The sequence below is a fragment of the Salarias fasciatus genome, chromosome 2 (genome assembly GCF_902148845.1).
Source record: "Salarias fasciatus chromosome 2, fSalaFa1.1, whole genome shotgun sequence".
In the NCBI taxonomy this organism is placed as follows: domain Eukaryota; kingdom Metazoa; phylum Chordata; class Actinopteri; order Blenniiformes; family Blenniidae; genus Salarias; species Salarias fasciatus.
Window position 1 is genome coordinate 31,660,128 of NC_043746.1, and position 19,693 is coordinate 31,679,820.

The following is a 19,693-nucleotide window of genomic DNA, read 5'->3' on the forward strand; positions in this document are numbered from 1 at the left end:
TGATTTCTGGAATCAAAGGTAGAGAGGCAGCCGCTGTGAAAACACCGGCGCTTCTCCCTGGAGGCCAGCCGCTTCAGACGGAGCAGCCAGGCTCATAACTTCCAGGAGAAACGATGGAAATAATGGAGTAAATATTGGGGTATTTTACAGAGTGTGAAGCAGCGCCGGGGTATATTGTTGGTAATTACTGCCCCGCCGCCTCCCGCTGCCCCGCTGACGCTACCTGCACGTATATCACTGAGCAGCAGCAGCTGGCCGCAGCTGGAGGCGCCTTCACATGCGGCAGGCGTGTGTGACAGATAAATATGTCTGTGAATAAAGAGGGCTGCAAACACACGAAGATAAATATTACATGAGCGCTGAAAACTGACACCACTTAAACCCACTTTCTCTGGGTTTTATGGTTTGAAGGCGTTCCTCCGCTCATCAGCCAGGACGAAGCTGTTTCTACAATCAACAGAAGCATGAGTGTTTCTCTTCGGACGCGTTTCGGGTTATTTTCCTGATAATCTGGAGGTCTCACTGTGGGGGTGGGGACTGTTCTCCTGGAACTCCAGCTTCATCCAAGTCCAAAAACATGCAGTGTTGTTAGTTGATGACTGGTTGTGTCTCTTTCTGTTTCTCTGCTGGGTCTCAGACGTCAAACAGAAGATGAAAAACCTTTTTGATAAAAAAATAATCTACTGTAAATGTTATCCATCTGTTCAGATGTCTGTGGAGTGACTGGCCGTTCATTGGTGTCTCACTGGCGCTGAAAGCCTCAGGAGAACGGAGGGATTCAGGTGGCTGTGATGCTGCAGTCGCTCGCCCTGGCTGATTCAGTGAAGGTGAAAACAGCTGCGATGCTAGTCTGAGCTAAGGGGGGTTGGTACAGTGGGTCGCCCCTCGGTCACAAGGTTCCACTGGTGTGTGACTGTGATGAGGGGTGTGAAGCTCTGCGGGGACTGCTCCAGTGTTCTAACATCTCCCGTGCAGTAAAAGCAGGTTGAGCAGCGCTAAATTAGTGAAATCCATTCAGAGCAAACAGCGACTTCACCTGGTAATGGACCTGTGTGGAGGATGAGTGCAGCTCTGAGGCAGTGTGGGAGCAGAGCTTTCAGCTGATGGGAACTCTCTCCCACCTGATCTCTGTCACTCTCCTCATCTTCAGGTCCAGAGTTCAAACCCTTCTGTTCAGGCTCTCCTACTCTCTTGACTCTTGGCCTGTAAGCGGTTTAAAATAAAATCAATCGCTTTGGAGACGGAGGGACAGACGGACGGCCAGTTGGAACCTTACTGTTTGTGGTTTTGAGGGACGGGGTGACACAAGTGTTTAGTGGACCATGAAGTTCGCTGATGATATGGATCCTTAGAGCTCCTCCAGCACCTGCTGTCTGAACTCCCAGCACCAGTGTCAAGAGATTCATTTCTTTATTGTTTGGATACTTTTGCCTCCATCATGGGCAAATCGCATACATAAGCGGATTTGTTTAGAAGACAACTTAAATTAAGTTTCACTCCTCGCTCGCCCAGGTCTACTGCGAGGCTGCTAGCTACGCAGGTTTTAACCCTTACTTCACACGACACATGTTTTGCTTTGTCTGCAGCACATTTCCAGATGTTCTTTCAGTTTATTTGAGGGCATTTATTCACAATCCAAAAGCTAGATTAGGAATCTAAATAGAACTACACACGTCATGGCGTCGTCTATCACTGTGACACTGTCGGCAGTTATAGCTCAAAATACTGTTTTTCCCAAAATAGAAGAGTGCAATAGAAAAAAAAAGCACATTGAAGGGTTTAAACTGTGGAGGAACACACTTATTTGGATTGAGTTTACAAATGAAATTGATAAACACAGGTGAAATTTAACTTTTACCACATGGTTAGTGTCACCCTGCTGGTGATGAGTGGGTGCAGCAGTAATCCTGTTCTGCTACTTAGCCACACATCAGCAACCAGTAGGACTGGTTAGGAGTCCACGTAAATGATAAATGTACTTTATGAGTTCCATCAGTTAAGCTGAGTTACATCGCGGTTCCGTCATGAGCACGAGGATCGTTCTCTGGCAGTAACATTCATTTTCACATATTAGAATATAAAACCTGCTGATTCCTGTAGATCTCTACCTTCAGTTAAGACTCCATTCGAGCTTGTTCACCTCTTTCCTCTGGGGCTGAATACATTTTCCCTCCATTTTAAAATCACCTAAATCACCGATAAAAGAACCCATATTAGAAGTTCTTTACTTCTCGGGTCATGAAGCTGAACCTTGGACTGATGGAGGCCTGTTCATCTGGCCTCACGGTGGAATAACGCCACAATCAAACATCATAAAGACATCAGCCTGATGCACGCTTCACTGGAACACCTGTTCAACGCAGCGCGGCGTGAAAAAAGCATGAATCAGGTTCAAAAGCAGCCTAATCAAGTGTGCAGATGCAGTGGTTCATTATCTGAAATGATACTTGGCGATGAAGCCATTCATCACATTTTCTGAAAATTAATTGAAGGTAAATCAAACCTTTGACTGAATCATGCTGGGACGTTGTGCAGATTCCACATCTGGCTCGCAGAGCACCTCGGCGTTCGCACATTACGCCGCAGCACCGGGCCAAAGTAAACACCACGCCGCGGTGATATATGTCCTTTAAAGTCCACAGCTCTCGCACAAACGTCACCGCCTGCTTACTGTCGCTTCTCTGGATGCAAACCGCAGATGGAAAACAGAAATGAAGAAGAAGAAACATCAGCCAAGAGGAAAATGATTGTGAGAGTGACCGCTCAGCTGGAGTTGAGCTCACATGTTGAAGAAAAGCTCATAATGACTCTGCTGCAGAGTTTACTGGAGCCCCGTCCTGCTTGTTCTGCACTTACGCTGTTAAAACTGTGAATATTGTCTTTTCTCGTCTCTGCAAGTCTGAATCAATGAACTCAGCTTGAGCAAATGAAGCTTTGGTTGAACACTTGAGGATTAAACAGCACAGTTTAATGTGTTTCAGCAGCATTTAAAGAGTGCTTCTAAAGCCTCTCTGGCTAATGCAGGAACAGACTGCAGTATGGATTTAATCGACGCTCGTTGATGCCAAGTGTTTGTTTTGACTCCGTCCAGCAATACGGCTCCTCAGAAAAACAGCTTGACAACATTAAATAAGAGCAAACAAAGCTCTTCAGAGCAGCAGTCCAGTCAAGGGAAGCCGTCCTCTGACTGTTCAGCAGGGTAAGAGCATGGAAACAGATTGACTTGGCGTTCAGCTCATTGATGTTTTTAGGGAAACGGTCACCTAAAGATCCCCAACAAACACAAGGAAATGGCTCAGATGTTACAGCAGAAGGTGGAAAAACTGCTCTGAAAGAAAAAACAGTTGAGGAAATGTTCAGCTGTTATTGAAAAACCTTGATGGGTCGCCTGTGCTATCTTCAAAAAGTGTCAACTTCAAATATTCACGTTGATTTTTTTCACCACAACAGAAAGATCCATCGGTTGAGTCAGAGGTTTGATGATCTGTTTCTGCTGATCAGATCCGATCTGACATGAAACCGGCGGTGTCTTGTTTTGGTCTGCAGCTGGAATGCAGCTTTAATGAGCTGAAGACGAAGTCAGCTGCTTCATGTTGACACCCTGCTCCGTCAGAAAGACCAGCTCACAGCAGAGTTTTCAGACGCCCTCTGCCTGACTGGTTTCCTCTGGTTTCTTTCCAGCTTCATCCGTTCAGCCACAGTCTTCCTCGCTTTCACTGAAACCTACTTTTACACCTGATGGCTGCAAACCGTCAAACCGAGCTGCAGAGAGAACATGGAGCTGAGCTCCTACACACACCTGTTGCTGTAAAGCTGAGGATTTACACGGTTCAGGATTCACCACTTTAACTTCCTGACGGTACTATTAGGCCCTGAAGACACGAGACACAGTCATGGAGACACCCGAGACACGTGAAAACAAAGACAAACTTCCTTCAAGCATTGCATTTACACATCAACACACATTAACCAGAGTTTTGGTCCGTTACTCAAAAAAGTAAAGAGTTACCCGTTACTCGTTACTTTTGAAAAAAGTAGTGCCTTACACTACTTGGTTACTCCATGGAAATAGTAAAGAAGTTACACTACTCGTTACTGCATAGTGCTCCGCGGAAGGATATACCGGCGCACAGCGGCTTAATTCTACTGCTGTGCTCCGGTATATGCTTCCATGGAGTACTGCGCAGGTCTGTGTATCAAAACGTTATTTTAACGGATTGAAAAGAAAACACGTCTTTTAAAATGTTTTATAACCATTCGGATTTACTTCACGTGCTAATACGCCGTCCCCTGGACCACTGGAAGGAGGATTTTGTCCACTTTCGTCAGTCCGACTCTGATTCCTATTGACTTCCAGCTAAGCTTCGAGCTAAGCTAACTACGATGCTAACAGCTAGGAACCAGCCACTGGACGCAGAGACACAACAAAGGTATTTATGAGCTTATCTAACTTTGTCAATGATAGGGAAAGGGCGTGGGTCCAAAATCTTCGGAGTGTTCTTTTAAAAGGGGCATTTACAGTAGGAGGGAGTGTAGTGTTGTCAGTGGGGCACAAATTTATATCAGGCAACCAATTTTACTTTCACGGTTCCATCAGCCCTGACCCGGAACAGATAGTGAGTAGCTCGTTCCACCGTTGCATCTACTGGTGGCAATAAAAAGAACTCCGCTTAAATAATAAAGTTTTGGTTGCTCTATTAGTCATTGTAAAAGTAACGATCGCAGCGTTTCATTTGTAACGTTAGTTTAACTACCAATCTCGGAGGAGTAGTGCCGTTACACTACTCGTTCCCATCAAAAGTAATTTAACTACTTGTAATGTTCGTTACTTAGTTATATACCCAACTCTGACATTAACACACATTAACGTACATTAACACACATTAACACACATGAACACAGCTACGAGTTATTTAGATCTTAAAACTACAGTGGAGATCTTTCTGCCTGCATGTAGACAGGAGACGGAGGACTACGTCACAGGATGAGGCGGAGGACGACATCTGGGTCAACGTGTGAAGACTTCTGGTTGAGCGCAGCCCCCCCTGTAGGGAAAGCAGAGAACTTCTCCCGATGTCTGCACAGGTACGAGCAACGAGAGCTCACTTTGAGGCTGTATGGCGGCTGGGTGGAGGTCAGGTAGAGGACGGACGGAGGCTGCGTGAAGCGAGAAAGTCAAGGAAAAAAGAAAAAAGGCTTGTGCAGCTCTGTCGATCAGTGAGATGATGACGGATTTAATGAGAGAGGAGCAGCTTCCACTGAATTCTGGGAGATCCTTGTTTATCGATCCGTTTTCCAAAGACAGTGGAGGAGAAAATCTGAACCCTCTAATTATCGTTAGGCCACCAGCGCTCCTGTTTTACAAGCACTATTTTAATTACTCCTCCTCGACATTTAGGCTGAAGAGAAATGGTTCCTGAAAGAAGAGAAACAGGCCTAACGGCGATATTAAGGTTATTAAGGTACGTCACAGACATGAAGCACAGAGCAGAGTGGACTGTCGAACAATGTCTAGAAAATCTATGAGAGACATTTTTATCCTCAAACATATGCAGGTTTTTTTGTTCTTTATTATTGTTATCATTATAATTTCAGTTCTATCCACCTCTCCTTCACTTACCCTCCATCCATCTATTAGGATGGATTCTGCTGCATGAGCACCATCCTCCCTCTATGGAGAGGCGTTCTATTCAGGGTCAGAGTGGGCCCAGAGATGCAGGGCTGCTGGGAATGCTGGGAATGCTGGGGATGCTGCGTGAAGCCCGTCGCCGTGCTGTCGCTGGAAAACCAACCCACCAAGGTTTATCCCCAAAAGAAGCCCTGGTGTGCAACCGCCTCTAAAGTGTGGAAAGCCAGCAGCAGGGGAAATGCTCACACATTTTTTGATGCTGAAATCGTCAACTTATTACATACAATCAAACAAAAACGTCATGAGAAAACTACAAACGGGGAAGAGGTTTGAATGGAACGTGGTAACACCAGAGGAGACGCCAGACATACTGGACTGCTTCTTTACATGGCTGCTGTGACTTTTGGAGGACCAGCAGGATTTCTGAAGTTTCCTTCCCTGCCGCCATCAAGCCCATAAACCGATCCTTCGCCATCTCATCCAACGTCCACATCAGCGTTCCAGCAGAAGACGTAAAAATGGCTCAAACTGTCATCGCCACTCGGGAAAACATTGCGCTAACGGCACTGTGGCGAGCAGCTAGCAGAAGCGCAGCACCCCTGGTCTGGAGCGCTTCACTTGCTCTCAGACAGTAATACAGTACACGCAGCAGTAAAACTGCACCAGAAGCCTTTCATCAGAAGCACACTGGGATATTTCCCCATGTTGACATCTCACGGCCGAAGCGTTAGAGCCAAGTTATTGTGCGAGCAGGTCAAAACAACAGCCTGCAGTCAATAGCAGGAAGTGAAGGCATGGCCACGCTGGAGCTCAGCCACAGACAACACATCAAGTCCTGCCATTCCGCTTCAACACGGTGCTGGTCGAGTCACTGCAGGCCAGCAGCTCTCCGTCACCGTGAGGCTGTCAGCTCTCCAGGAACTGAGGACGTTACAGTCCTCTGTCTCACAGGACACAAGGACTGAACCGTCTTGTAGCTAACAGCAGATTTCTTTCCATTTCTATTTTGTCACCTAAACTAAACTCAACAGCAGGCTCTGAACTGTGTTCTTTACCTTCCCTCCTCTATAAATCTGACCTCTGCAGGGTGCTGCCTGACGCCTTGAGGAAAGGTAAAACTGCCAGACAGCAGACTTTCTGCACATTAAGAAGTTTCTGTCAATACGTCCTGAGTTCAGGTCAGCCAGGTCTCCAGACGACACACCTTCACACACAGGCTGATAGGAAACACTGACGCGATACAGTGCTGCTAAGAATGGACTGGTGCCTCGGGTGCGGCCTCCAGGGACCAGTTTCAGCGTTTTCCTGAGGTCAGAGGTCACGGGGAAGACTTAGAGGGGTTGTTGACTTTCACATTGTCAAAGTATTTCTGACTCTCTGCTCTGTTTGAAACTTAACCCATGGATGTGTATTTGTCCTCAGTGCAGGTTATTGAGAAACCAATCAGCTGAAGACTTTCACCCAATCTGTGCTTCACTCCTCACTTCCTGCCGAAAGCAGAAGCAGCCAGCGTGACCGTCTCTTGCTCTGGAAGTGAAGTCTCCAGCACAGACCGTTTCCTGTTTAAGATTTCCCTCGCAGTACCGGGACTCGACTGAAGACGCTGCTCTGCCTTTCCTGACATCCTTCACTGGAGATGTGTCCTTTTTATTCCCAGCCGCTACTGTAGAAGTATTTGTAGTAAAGGTTTATAAACTTTATCAGCATTTTGACAAGAATGCTCTGGATGTGGAGTTTGGGGAGCATCACGGAGCCTCCATCAACGTTTCAGAGAGAGAAAACTGACAGGAGATGGAGCGACATTCAAACTGCGGGTTGACTTTTTCTTTTCTCCGTTCCGGATTGTCAATGTGGTTCAAAGGTCACGTATTGAAGTTAACTGCATCATTCCACAGAGGCTTTGTGCTCCGTGTGTCTCTTACATTCACTAATAAGTCAGAACTTTTTAAAACTTGGTTTGTTTTTTTATATATCCAGTGGCGCTGCGGTCCAGCTGTTTCCCCTTTTCTTCCTCCTTTCTTAAGATGTATTTCTGGAAAGAAATTTAACAAGGAGCAACATTTTTCATCAAAATGTTTAGTTGCACGACTCCAAACTTATGATGTGTTTCATGAGAATTCCAAGTTATTTTCAATCACATTAATAGTCTTGATTTTAAAAATGTGTTATATTTGGTACCGAGGAGTCAGATTTTCATGTTTTATTTCTTCTCATGACTTGTCTGCAGAGAATAAAGCAGTTGAGTTTCAGTCAGGTGCTTGTTCCGTCGTTTCATTGAGTTTCTGAAGCGGGCTCAGTTTCTCTGTGAGGCTCGTCCTGCTGTCAGTGAGGTGAGAGGGCGGAGCTCTGACTTCCTGCCAGCAGGGAGGAAGCTGTAAATGAGCGCTGGATGAGGCAGCGGCGGGTGTGACGGTCGCCGTCTTGTTAATTGTGCTTTTACCACATCGGGAGGTGACGATGATCAACAGTACTCTCGGCGCTCCGTGGTCCGACTCCCGGAAGACTCTGTGTTTGTGTTTTGGCTCCGGGGCCTGATGGAAGCTGCGATCGCTGCAGCTTCACGCTGTTTATGTGCACCATGTTTGGAATGAGGTGAAAGATTTCCTCCTTTCCCTTCAGGCGTCGCCCTGGTCGTCCTGAATACCTTCATGACTCTTAAACTGAGAAGTGTGCAGTCACAGGAAGCAGCTTTCTTCCTCCCGCGTCTTCAGCATTCTTGATGGAGGCGTTGGTGTCGAAAGGAAAACACAAAATTCCAACCTAATCAAAGCTTTCATCCCAAAAAAAAAAAAAAAAAAGAGTTGGATAACAGGCGTGAAATGAGCCAGCAGAGCGCAGACAGTCCTGTTGGGGAAAATACCATTCGACAGTCTGATGGCAGACCTGATCTAATCCGTCCCTCTGAAGTCAAGGCTCTGCTCCACCTTCCCTCCACCCCCTCTTCTCCGCCCAGCAGTGACAGAGGACCACGTCTCCGTCCTCACACCTGCTAATCAACACCGTGTCTGTCCGGGTGTCGCCAAACACACCCAGCTGTTAACACACGACACCAGCAGACTCTGCAGTGGAACCCGCGCCTTGAGCTGCTGCCTTGCTGCCCGTATCGCCGGTTTCCAACCAACAAGGAAGTAAAAGCAGCTGCAGCAAACTGACAAGTCTCTCTTTTATTGGTCCCGTCTCCGTGGATCCAGAGCTGAGCAGCTCTCCACGTGTGAGCACAGGTCAAACCCAAAGTCATGCTTCTCAGTCTGTCTCTCTTCATCAGTCCTTTCGGTCGGTGGTGTGAGTTTCAATTCAATTCAGCTTTATTTATACAACACCAAATACAACACAGTCATTTGTAGACTCTTTGATAAGAGACTGTGGATTAGAAAAACTCCCTTTTAAGAGGAGAACCCTGCAGAACCAGGCTCAGAGGAAGAACCCTGCAGAACCAGGATCAGAGGGGAACCCTGCAGAACCAGGCTCAGAGGAAGAACCCTGCAGAACCAGGATCAGAGGGGAACCCTGCAGAACCAGGATCAGAGGAGAACCCTGCAGAACCAGGCTCAGAGGAGAACCCTGCAGAACCAGGCTCAGAGGGGAACCCTGCAGAACCAGGATCAGAGGGGAACCCTGTAGAACCAGGATCAGAGGGGAACCCTGCAGAACCAGGCTCAGAGGAAGAACCCTGCAGAACCAGACTCAGAGGAAGAACCCTGCAGAACCAGGCTCAGAGGAAGAACCCTGCAGAACCAGGCTCAGAGGAAGAACCCTGCAGAACCAGGCTCAGAGGAGAACCCTGCAGAACCAGGCTCAGAGGAGAACCCTGCAGAACCAGGCTCAGAGGAAGAACCCTGCAGAACCAGGCTCAGAGGAGAACCCTGCAGAACCAGGATCAGAGGGGAACCCTGCAGAACCAGGCTCAGAGGGGAACCCTGCAGAACCAGACTCAGAGGTGGAGGCTTTCTGCTGTTCCGGTTGAGCGTACAGTGACGTGTTGTCAAGTGGTTTCCGGCCGTCCTTCATCAGTAGGCTAATCCACAGACCAGATGCTGACAGGTGACAGTGAAATATGTGAGACGTTCCTTCAGCTGCTTTACAGGGAGCACATGTAGAGAAAACAATAGAAATGTAATCTATTTTATTAAAATACACACTGAGACACACACTGTCTCGTAACACTGTTGTCCCGTCGACCCGTCTGTCCTGGAAACACCAGCTTGGATCAAGCAAAAATCAAGCAACACACACACACACACACACACACACACACACACACACACACACACACACAGTTACTTTCCAGTGGCTCAACCCAACCTTCTAATTAACCAGATATTAAATATCAAGAGCAGTTAATCAGTCAAAAACCTGAGAGAACTGAATCCTGTCCAACGCCAGCAGAGCAGGTCTGCCTGTCGGAAAACTGCAGGTCTGAGATTTTCCAGAATTGTGGAAAGAATTTGAAAATCTTCAGCTGAGGAGTTCCTCATTTCCATATTTGTGTTTGTCACCTCGTCACATGACGCCGAGCTGCATTTCCTCTATAACCTCCGCAGTATCCCACCATTTCACATTCCGTCTGCAGAGAAATGGATTTGCGGAAACACCACGAAACACAAAGAAAAATCCAAATTTAAAAGATTGCTGCCTTTAATAACCATCAGACTATTAAAAGTCGACAGTGATGCATTGCTGCTGATAACCAGTCTCACATAAAGGACACATTCCGTATTCGTATTGAGAAATCTCTATTTCCAGTGAGCTCCATCTATTCCCTCGTGTTTTGATGCCGCAGGTCAGATTTCTGGAAGATTAATAGCCCCATAACAACACTCTGTCAAGACTTCAAGACAAACATCCTGACTGTGGATATTTTCACCGCAACACACACTCTGTGTTGACTGTTTTCAGCAAGTCCAGCTGATACCATCTGTCAGGTCAATCAGGACGATCAGAAGGATTTTCTAAGTAGTAAAAACAGAATGCTTCCTTTACTGTCGTTTGAGTGAAAAACCAGTCAGATATTTCCCCCATAGTGCAAAGCGACTGTCCTGACGTTCAGCACTGTGAATGAATGCAGCTGATGGGATTATTGACACTGATGGAGCCGGAAAGTGGAACGGCCCGACAGGTCCAGAGAGCTCAGTCTGTCCTACTGAAACCATTCTCACAAGCAACAACATTTCTCTGGAAAACAGTTTGAAAACTACTCAGGTTGTCTACATTTCAGAATAGCGAGCATTTTAACACATTTAACTTTCTTTTGTACCTGATTTTAACAGTTTCGCTCCTCTTTTCGAGCTTTTTTGATGAGAATTCTGAAATTTTAGCTGTTCTAACCATTTTACGTCTTTTAAAGCAGTTTTTCATGCTCTTTTTCCAACCATGTTTCATTTTTTGCTTTCAGAAATTCTAGACATTTTGGTTATTTAAGCCATTCTATCTTCTTTTTCCCCCATTTCTTGTGGTTTCAGCTATTTTTACAAATTTTACCTGTGTACCTTTTTTTGAATTCCTGTTGAACCAAGAGTGGTGAATCATTTTGAACAGCCCCGTGGTGTCACTATAATAACATAACTTGGATTTTCATTCATGTTTCATGTTTTGAACGCTTCATGGAGCCACAACAAAGGGACTAAAGACTCACATCTGACTCCAGAGCTGCAGGTTGCAGACCCTCGCTATAGAAGACCTGCTGGGTTTTTTGTTGTTGTTGTTTGTTTGTTTTGGGGTTTGTTTGTTTTTTTTTCAATATGCTACCACAGCGTCAAGGAACAGGCAAAATTTGCAGCCTTTGGTGAACTGTGCACAGATGATTATGGGGTTACAAAGCCATCTTCACCAAGCACACGACATCCAGATGTTCAGGATGGTTTGTTTTGAAATGAAATAAATAAGCGAGTTAGCGGTTTAGAAATACCCACAATGACCTTTTTAATTAGGAACTTGTTAATTCCGTCACAGTCAGAGGAAGCTTTGTTTTTACATTCATTAACAGTTTATGTTTCATTTTCATCAGTGGCTTCAAGGAACATTGAATGTGGGTTTCTTTCTATTAACATCCCATCACGATCAGTAATCATTAAAGTGATAAACATGGCGGCACGTTTATTTATCTATGACCTAAAATCTATGGAACTCATGCCGTACCAGCAGGAAGAAGAGGTTGATCGTGATACACAAGCGGCTGCTGGTCTGTGAGGTATCCTGGATACTGGCGGTTTGCCGAGCTTCAGCCAAGCCTTCCGGTTCAGGTATTTAAATGTGTCATATAAACAGCTGAGTGGATCCGCGGCACTGGGAGCGGATTATATTTGGTTTCTGATTGTACCAGGTAGTCTGTACCGATCGGTAATCGGTATGTGGCTCCCTCACATAAACAGCGACAGATCGTGTTGTAGGGCGGATTATTCGTTCTGCCATGTGTTCCCTCAGACGTGCAGCCGCAAACAAAGCTTTCAGTTCAGAGGTCAATAAAACCGGGCTGTTGTGGAGGAGAGGCGTGAGCGGACCGTGATGAAATTCTGGTGAAACTAAGCCGTTTTAGGAGCGGCGTTACCGATGCCCCGTCTGCTAGACGTATCGGGATGTCCGCCGCTCGATTTTGGATCTAAATTTTTCCCCAAGCACTGTTCGGATCAGAAAAGCCTTCTGGGTGAGAATATTCTTCTACTTCATTCTATAAACAACGTGAAAACTGTTTAAACTGAATTCATCCTTTAAGTATCACAGGTGACCGGGTTCCACTGAGGAGTCCTGAGCATAACCTTTGACCCCGGGTGCACTCTGGTAACCCACTGCTTTCACTATGTGTCGTTAAACACCATGAATGAACCATCAACATCTTGCCAGTGGGAGCTGTAACATTGTTGCCCATTTGGATCCACTCCAGTCTCTCAAGCTCCCATTCCCTACCTGAGTCTTTTTAGCCTGTATCTTGATTCGACACTGATACTCGCTTCCAGACAGGAAAACTGAATGTCTTCTGTCAGAGAAGTCCGTCATCAGCAAACACCTGGAGGCGTGGCCAGGCTCACCAAAGCTCTATCAGGAGTCGGAGATGGAAGGATGACCACAGAATCAATAGAGATAATAAAAACCAAGAGTATTTTAGGAGCAGTTTCACCATAAAGTGCAGTGAGTAGAATCCCGGACCAGGGCAGGATGAGGACGAGCTGCATCTGGACCTGGAACTCCAGCTGTTGAAACCCGGAGCAGCAGCTCAGCATCCTGTGAGCGTCTGGAATGTGGAGAATCTGCTCTTCACCGTCGTTATCTGTTCTTTTAAAGGTCTACAGCTTCACTAAAACATGGGTTTGCTTCAGTGCAGCGGCGGCTTGCTCGGCTCCACTGAGGCTCAAACGGCTGACTGGATCCGGATCCAGTGATCAAACCTGATCAATGAAATCAGTGTCTTGTGATTCAATATCTTGACATCAACCTTGAATTTCATTGAGTCAGAAAACAGTGGCGTGTTCGCTGTCGTCCATCAACGACTGATCAGAAAACAGTCAAATCATCCGTCAATCCACCAAGTCAGTTACTGATATGAGAGAGGAGAGTATTGTTCTGCAGGAAGGTCCAACCTACAAGCCGTCGCATGTTGAACTCCATTTTTCTTTTTGTATAAAGTTGTTTTTGCTTTCCATAAAAAAAAAAAAAAATGCAGCAGAAGCAGCTTTTACATAATTCATCCCTCTCAGATATCTGGATCACCTCCAGCAACACGTTAGCCGAGGAGCTCGGTGATTTAAAGCGTCCGCTGGGAATCGTCAGCGGAGTATTTCAGGTCGGTTGGCTCGCCGCCGCCGGTTTCTTCACCTCATATCAGTCATCCTGAGTTGTAACCAGCGTCTGAATTAGAAACAGCAAACCGTGTCAGCCGGAGCCAAGTCCATGCTGGATGTTTTCACCCAAACACCAGTAAATATGGAATATTGGAGCAGGCCTGACATTGGCTCTGCATGAAGTCATGTCTCTTTGGAGGAGCCCTCCTCTGCATCTCATGGTTCTGAAGCCTGAGCAGGATCAAGACAGGGAAACGAGGATGAATTCACGTCTCCTCCCGACCAGCCCATCCATCACCTTCAGACTCACTGTTTCCTGGTGCAGCTTCATTGAACGGAGCGGCGTTGGCTTGTAGAATCATCTGAATCCAGTTAGAAGACTCCTGAACAGGATTCTACACTTCAGTACGTTCCGATGCGTTAACTGCTGAGACCTGAGAAGAAATGATGACTGAATGTGAGAGGAGAGGGCAGTAACTCTCTCTCGCTCAACAGAAGTTCATGAATTATAACAGTTAAAGTGCCGAACATTGTAAAATGTTCCCTTTGCCAACAAAGCAGCTCATTTATTACTCGGGTAACAGAGCTCCAGTTTTTAGAAAAAAGCACCAAAACACTGATGCTCATAGCACCAACGATGTATTTTCCTCAAGTCCAGCCCCATCTGGACTGCGAATAAGGTGCTTTGGAAAAACAGATTACTGTTCTTCTGATACTCAGGACACTGTTCCAGCAGACAGACACTCTGTTCCTGTTCAAACGGGTCAAACCACAAAACTCAAAACCAAAAGCTCTGGAACCATTTCCACCCAGCTCTGTTGACTGATCAGAAGGTTGGAACTGGGACGTCTTCCTCCTCTAACACCAGATTATAGAGCATCTTCCTCCTCTAACATCCAGATTATAGAGCATCTTCCTCCTCTAATACCAGATTATAGAGCATCTTCCTCCTCTAACATCCAGATTATAGAGCATCTTCCTCCTCTAATACCAGATTATAGAGCATCTTCCTCCTCTAACACCAGATCATAGAGCATCTTCCTCCTCTAACATCCAGATTATAGAGCATCTTCCTCCTCTAACATCCAGATTATAGAGCATCTTCCTCCTCTAACATCCAGATTATAGAGCGTCTTCCTGCCACTGGCATCCGTGATTCCCGTCTGTAAACGCCTCACACAGAGAGTCTGGGATTAAAACTGGACAGATTACAGCCAGGATTCAGTAGATGTTCTATTGTTAAGAAGAGGACTTTGGAATTATGTTTATGTTCATTGACTAATTTGGAAAAGTACTACAATACGAGCAGTAGTATTGTGTTTCCTCTTGAGCTATTGTAAATTCCTAGTTGTCCGCAGTAAATCTGATGATCTGGTGAATTTGTTTTTTCTCCATCTTCTCCCTGCCGCCCTGTAGTTCCTTTTAAGTGGCCTCAGCTCTTCGTTCCTCCATGAGGGAAGAGAAGATGAGAGGAAACTGAGGGATCAGCCAGAAAGGTGGATTTCACCGATCCAGACAGTGTGAAGGCAGGGTGAAGGTCGACGCCCCCTCACTGTGGACGGACATCACACTCCTGGACATTTACTGTAAACACCAGGACACTTTACTCCCCGTATCTCGAAGGTTCTCCTGAAGAGCGCTGAAGTTCTTTCCACTCGCGGCATGTTTCTGCTGCTCCTCCGGCGTTGAGCGGAGTTCTGCCTGCTCTCAGAGACCTGCTGCAGGCTTCAGGAGTCAGAGGAAGCTATATGAGATGATTCTCTGTGTTTATCAGGAGCTACAGAGCATCCAGAGCACTCAGTGAAAGGCTGGGTGTCTGCGCATTAGAACTCACGTTTTAATGGAGCTTCACCTGAAACAGAACTGCAGCTGACCAGTGTGTTTACTCAGACTGCCACTGGAAGCAGCTGTCCAGATGTGCATCCACTGGTTGTTTCATGCAGATCTTGGCGGGCAGACAGAACTGGTTACAACACGGGTCTCGTTCTCTCTCTTTGGACTGAGCCGGGCTCTTCCTCCTGTGAAGCAGCTGAGATCCCCGTGCAGAGAGGCCGTCGGCAGAGAGGAGGCCGTGGTCAGCCAGCGGCCAAGTGCAGGCCAAATCCTTTCTGATATGATATGATATGATATGAGACTACCGTCATTATTAAAATAAGAAGTGTTTCTTTCATCAAAAGTGAAAAAGCTGTGTAGGAAACAGATCCACCGGTACCTGGTGTATCGTCAGCTGCAGTGTCACAACATGTGACTTCAGGCCGACGTCTCCCAGAGGAATGTGTTCATCTAAAACCTGCAGAAAACATGCAGCCACCTCAGAGGGAATGAGTGAGTAGATGGATGGAGGAATGAATGACTTACTGTTGTTCCAGATCTGACCCACTGTGACCCACTGTGTTCAGGAAAGGCCAGTAAGACCATCCAGTCAGTATGGATCCTCCAGAAAAGATCCTTTAGAATAATCAGTCGTAAGAAAATACAAAGATCTAACAAACCAGTGATTCAGCTGAGATTTCATGATGTAGTGGATTCTGCAAATTATGTATAAAGCTCATAAAAAAACTTTACAAAAAGAAAAAGTAACTCCAACTCAAAAGGAACTGAGATCTTCAGCAAACCGAAATGTAGAAGCAGATTGAAGGAATGTTGCAAGACGATCAGACATCATTTTGATTATTATGTAAAAATCTGCTGTCCGTTTCATGACATTTATTGTTTGTTTTGTTGTTGTTGTTTTTTTGTTTTGTTGTCGTTTGTTTTTTTTTTCAATGATTACATGAGATCTGCGACCTTGAAAAGAATAAACAGTAGAAAATAGATGGATGGATGGATGGATAGATTACATGAGATAATGGAGCAGAGCAGATACATTTATTCTTCTTTCTGCTCCCTTTCATTCAAGCAAATGAAAATTGTTCTGTCTTGTTAAACTGATTGGTTTTTATTTTTACAATGAGTGAAATAAACTGAACTGAAACATAATCCCAGGAGACCAGGCCGCCGTACCGTCCTGCCTTCACACCACGGCTCCTTCTAATGACTGAACTCCCAGATAACGCTCTCTGACCGTGGCTTACCTTCAGTGTTTTAGTGGATTATTTCTAAACGCCGATCACATTAACTTTTAGTATTATGCCAACCCCAGCAGGGACCTGAAGCCAGACGTTCACACAGAGAGCGTTAGATTGATCACCAGACTAAAAACCAAACAGCGAAGCGGCCCAGCTCAGCGCTCAGTCCCGTTCCTGACTGAGGCTCATACAGCAGAGAGCTGCTCTAAAACTGGAGCAATGTGTAACATTACACCTGAGAAAAACAAATCTCCACATTTGGAGGTTTAACAGCCAATAAATGACTGCAGGAGTAGACTTCTTTCATCGGGAGCAATCCACCTAGAACTTACACTGTTTTTACAGCAAGCGAGCCGCAGAAAATCAGGCCGTCCAATCATCAGAATCTAGAATTTAGGGGTTTTCCACTGCAGACGTCTCACAGCGTTTCAACTAAATAAAGGTTTATTGTAGGAAAGGTGGAGAACGGTGTAAATATGATAGATCGCTTTGCTCAAAGCGCCCAGACACATCAGTCCGCCACATGTTTATGTGCTGAGCTCAACGGCGGCCATTTCATTTCTGGTGTTGTTGTCAAACTATTGCCAATATGCCGTAGATGAACCACTTAATGCTGAAACCAGTGTTTCACACGGGGGATGGCTGCTTCTGCGATAAGTCAGAAATGTGGAGACGTGTCTGCTGTAACTCTGATAACTGCAGCGATTAAACTTCCTCCCTGCATTGTTTTTTTCGCCCACAGTCTGCCAAGCTCCAGCCAGCGGCCCAGCATTTTAATAACCTGTACTTGTTCTGATCCACCTAATCAGAAAACAACGCCGTTAAACGCGTTGTTGGTGGTCCGGTGTTTTAGCTGAGCCCTAACTTCTCCTAACCTCCATTCAGCAGCTCACCGTTGGCTGATTTTTTTAAATCAAGCAGTTGAGAAATCATCAGTGAGAGCCGAGCAGGTGATGGACATTTCAGAATAAAAGACTTTGTTCATTCTCTCTGCTTTTGAAACGCTGCTAAACAAACAACATTTATCAGTATTAACTGCCTCAGTCATTAGCAGAGAGCAGAGCGAGTGTGTGTGTGTGTGTGTGTGTGTGTGTGTGTGTGTGTGTGTGTGTGTGTTTTCCCAGGCCATTGAACTTAAATACACTCATTAGCTTCCTGCGTTATTTATGGCCACTTTGTCATGGCAGCCTCTCTCGGTGACGGACCTCTGCTGCGGGGTTCAGGACCCGCGGGGAGGAATCTGAAACTGGAGTCGCCGCCGCTGCTCCTCCTCAGCCGACACGCTGCCGTGTGTGTGAGCTCCCCCGGCCAAACGGCCTCGGTGTGGGGAAACGGGCGCGCGGGGGAGCCCTGCTTTATTCAGGTGTGCATGCTGCTACGGAATACAGATTTTTTTTTTTTTTTTTTTTTCTTTATGGCGATGCCTCCCAGCAAATACCTCTCTGTCTGATGGTCTCATTAAAGACACCAGGAGTGAGGAGGGAGGCGCTCCAAACGCTGTATTCAGTTACCGTAAAGCAGAAATCCAGAACATATGGGGCTGCTGCTCTGGGGCCTGGCTGCTGCTTTTGGAGCTCAACCATCCAACCACCCATGGCTGTTTAACTAACTTCACCTGTCACATCGCTTAAAACAGGTTTTTGGAGGAGAGATGCCAAATTTTGAAATTGAAGAGAAAATTAGCAAAAAAAAAAAAAAAAAAATTAAACCAAAAGTTTTCCATGAGACATTTTTGTGTAGCAGGTTTATTTTTAATAGACACGAGACATTTTAATGGAAATATATCAACTGAGACCAAAAGTGGCCTGCATGCACAGGGAGAACATGGGGAGTCACACAGGAAGACCTGTCTCCGAATCGGAGACTGTTGTGATTCAGACTGTAGATTCTATCAGTGGTCTTCTCCACCATCGGTGCTTCAGCAGCTCAGCACCCGGACTCCAGTCTGAATGGCCATGCTCCTGAAGCCAGGCTTTGTGCAGAGCTTCATCCAGACTGAGAAACATGGCCGACTGTCCCCTTCCGGACCAGCAGCGCCTCGGTCTGCGTCTGAATAGCGGTCTGTCTCTGTTGCTGATGGTTTTCCAGACGACTGGCAGGCAGCTGTGGGCTTATCTGTGATCTCTGTGTGGTTTCCAGGATGTGCTCTCGTGTCACGCAGGCAGTCGGGGGTTTGTACAGGTCCCCTGTCAGTCTTGTGACCAAAAACAGCCTGAGAAGAATTTCCTGACAGTGATGGAACATTCCTGACCACGGTGCGATGCTGACAGCAGCTACGGCTCCGGACAACCCGTGGAAATGGTGGCAGAAGACGATACCATCAGTGAGCCCAACAGCAGGAAATAGAATGTCATCAACCAGCTCCATTACTTCCTCTCTGAGCTTTATTCTGACACACAAACATGACTGGAACAGCTGGTCCTCGGTTTGTACCGAACAGCGTTATCAGTCGCTGCCTCCAGTGACACTCAGTTTGCCGTCGAGCTGATTCTCTTGTTTCATGAAGCTCCTGTTGTACAGAGAACAGTCTGATGAGGCTGTAGTCTGCAGCTCTCTGTGACAAACAGTCGCTAAAACCTCCACATGTCATTCATACTGATGCATATAGAGCATGTTATCAAATAACTTCTTCATGGATCAAATGGTAAAGTGGTGACTTTATGTTTAAAAAATGAATCACAGAAAAACACGGTTGAAGTTGTGAAAGTTGTGCTTATATGCAGTGTGGGAGAAGGTCTCACACTGGAAGGAGTGGCGTTTGACGTGGTGATGGTGGGTGGGGGCGGGGGGGTAAAGAGGTGTGGCTCGTGATGTGAGGAAGGTCTGGATGAAGACAGACTGCTGACTCCACTCACTCGTCTGTCTCCTTCACGACTTCCACAGTGGCCACCCTGACCGTTGTCTGTGGAGTCTGGCATCGTGGCGAGGGCAGAGGCCGCCTCAGTAAGGTTACCAGAGCTCTGGACACGTGATCCGGAGCCGCGGTTCCAGCATATCAACACCTAGTTCCAGCTCTGAAGCATCACCACGGGGGATGACATAAAATACCGGGTACTCCCATGTGGCAGCAGCTTTGGATTCATACAGCAACGACTGTGGGACCACCGGGGTAAAGAGAGTCCACCACTCTGAACACAGCTCCTCGGTCTGCTCCAGCTGTTGGAGACGGAACGAGCAGAGCGCCTCCTGCCCGTCAGCTGTCTGGGCGACAGTGAACCCTCGCA